Raw genomic sequence first — 3,265 nt, 5'->3', positions numbered from 1 at the left:
TCCTCACACTCCTGGTCCAGAGCATCCACTCGCTCCAACAGAGACATCTGCTTGGCCTGCAGTGACTGTTGAAGACACAGAGTGAGACTGTGCAGTAACAACTCACGTAAAACAGACTCAAATCAATCTTCAGGATTGGAGTTTTTAGATGTGGCCTTTAACACATGTACTAGTACCGCCCCAGGTCTGGTTTTAAAGACTCTCAACTGCCCCCATGAGTACCCAACCCTACACATGGCTGTTATACTGACCTCCTGTTGGCGACAGGCATTCTGGTACTTGAAGTTCTCTTTGTCAAGTAAGAGCTGAGTACTGAACAGTTGAGCCTCCAGTGTTTGTCTCCTCCTCTAGTTAACTCTGTGCCTCTTCCTCTACCTGCAAGGCCTTCACTTCCTGATGTAGCTCATCTCTCACACTCTGACAAAGAAAGGACAAGGTTCCACAGATTTTCTGTTCACAACAATTAGATATATATATATATATATTTTTTTTTTTTACTTGGGCTGTCTCCTTCTGCTCCTAAAACATCAGACTTGGGGTGGGGGTGTATGTCCTTTCCAAGTTTGTGTAACCTTTCTTGTTGCAAACTAATCTCTGCCTTCAGTTTGGAGTTTCTATTCTCCATGGACACGGAGCCTAAAATGGACAGATATAAAGTATATTGACCACTGGGACACATCTCCTACAGTCAGACGGCCCTGCTCCAGGATGTCATCCACAGCCACTAGGAGGCGCTGCAGAGAGGTGGGAAGGCCCTCGCTCCGACACAGCTCTACAAGAGCATCACCAGTCTCCCTCAGGCTGGACTGGACTTGAGCTCAGGCTGGACTGGACTTGAGCACAGGCATCACAGGGGACAAGGGAGGAGTCTACTGTCTGGCAACTTACATTGTGAGTGTATGTGGATATAAGGGGAAGGCAGAATGGGATGGTGGTTGCTGTTCTGCGATGAGGACAGGAGGGGCCGCCATTTGCTCTTTTTACCATTTGTCCTTTTCTGTGGATGACATGTACTTGTTGCTGTTCTTGAAGTACAGTGCTGAGACACTACGATGGAGACTGTGGACAAAGGTCACTTTTTGTGATCAGGAGTGAGGATGCTACAGAGAAAGTGGTATTTTCCTCACACTTTGGAGTTTTGATCAATTCTTGAATATCTTGCTTCACGCTCTGAATAAGAGGGGGGAACAACATGGTCATAAGATATTAATTTTCTGTGATTTTTTTTTTTGAAACAACAGGAGTGCTTTAAAAACTCACTCTGGTTGCCAATCTGGATAAAGTTATTCCAATAGTGTCCAATTACAAGGCCAATTGATACACATGGAGCGGTTTGCTTAATGTTTTCTTTCTGTCCAAATTTGCAGCAGGAGTAGTAATCTAGGGGAAATAAATGGATTACAGTCACGTATCGTAATTTCCAACTATTCTCTAGCTACATCATATCTTTACAATAGGTTATACTGTACATTATACAACCGGTGGCTCTAATCCTGAATGCTGATTGGTTAAAACCACATTCCTGCCGGTGTGTATTCCACAAATTACCACCTGCTAAATCTATGACGTTAAAATGCCTATTTACTCTGTTCCATCTGACTGCACAATCCACTGTCTCATCAACCCAGCCAAGCAGTTTATAAACTTGATATCCACTATGAAAAACATCTAGACATTATCTCACATTTCTTTTTAACTAACATTTAGTTTTCAACAATGGAGATTTGTATAAACCTTATTGTCTTTCACTCCGACATTTGCAACATTGTTTCAATATTCAAATTCGATCTCCAGCTGTCCGGTAGTAACGAACAAGTCGGGAGGAGACAGACAGGCAAGCAGTGTTTCTCAGCCAGTCGAAATCATGAATCAGCTGGCATCATTTTTATGGATTTATACAAATAAATGTCAATTGAAAAAAGGTAAAACGAAACGAAGTGTAGCTAGTTTGCAGTCTTTCCAGCTTCAGTTTGAAGTGATTGTGTTAGCTGTGTTGTTGGCTGGCTCGCCTGAATAACAGTGTCCTGAAGAATGAGAACATGTTCTATGCCAGGCAAAATCGCGCCTCATTAGCTCATTGTTATGGATGTATCCTAATAAATGTGATTAGAAAACAGCGTAAACAAATGGCTGCACTTTTTGACATGACTGTAAACTAGTAGTAGTTGGCTAGCTAGAAAGCAAGGGATAAAAACGTTGCCAGCCAGTATGACAATGGGACATTTAGAACGAACGACTGGGTCGCGTCCATAGATACAGAACATAAAGACTGAAGGACTGGGTCGCGTCTCTGGCCACCGAACTAATAGAATGAACGACCAGCCGGCTTGGGGAGCAACCCTAGATTTGTGTCGGGACTCTATCTTGTGGAAGGATGAAATAGTATTGAATAAATTAATCAAAATAACGTTTTTAATGAAAATATGTCAATCATTATTTGAATATGTTGGTAACCCGTTGTATAAAACGGTTGTGGTCCTCTGTAGCTCAATTGGTAGAGCATGGCGCTTGTAACGCCAGGGTAGTGGGTTCAATCCCCGGGACTACCCATACGTAAAAATATATGCACACGACTGTAAGTCTCTTTGGATAAAAGCGTCTGCTAAATGGAATATTATATTATTATTATTTATAAAAGTGATAATGCCCTCGAAGCCGGTGTTTGGAGAATATATTGGCATGGTTTGCCGGCCCTCTACGAACTAGACCCCCATGTCAATATATCCTTGTACTCCTGAGTGGCGCAGTGGTCTAAGGCACTGCATCGCAGTGCTAACTGTGCCACTCGAATCCAGGCTCTGTCGCAGCCGGCCGCGTCGTCCAGGGTAGGGGAGGGAATGGCCGGCAGGGATGTAGCTCAGTTGATAGAGCATGGCGTTTTCAACGCCAGGGTTGTGGGTTCGATTCCCACGGGGGGGCCAGTATAAAAAAAGATGTATTCACTAACTGTAAGTCACTCTGGATAAGAGCGTCTGCTAAATGACTAAAATGTAAATGTAGAAGACATCCAGAACAGCACCTTGAAGATCTATTAGATCTCTCAGGAGACTTTCAACGACGTCCTAAGAGATGGGTCATCTTGACAAAACGTAGTAGCTTGCGCTCTCTCTCTCTCTCTCTCTCTCTCTCATGTGTTGTGTCTAGCCACTTGTTGTTGTCCCTTCAGGAAGACGCTGTGAGCGAGCAGTGCTTAGTTGGATGGATGTTATTTCCATAGCGACCTGCTAGAAAAACTGCAAATCCCATAATGCTTAGATGTGTTTCC

This window comes from Coregonus clupeaformis, chromosome 18 (genome assembly GCF_020615455.1).
Source record: "Coregonus clupeaformis isolate EN_2021a chromosome 18, ASM2061545v1, whole genome shotgun sequence".
NCBI lineage: Eukaryota > Metazoa > Chordata > Actinopteri > Salmoniformes > Salmonidae > Coregonus > Coregonus clupeaformis.
The sequence above is the reverse complement of the archived record's forward strand: the minus strand, read 5'-3'. Positions refer to the sequence as shown.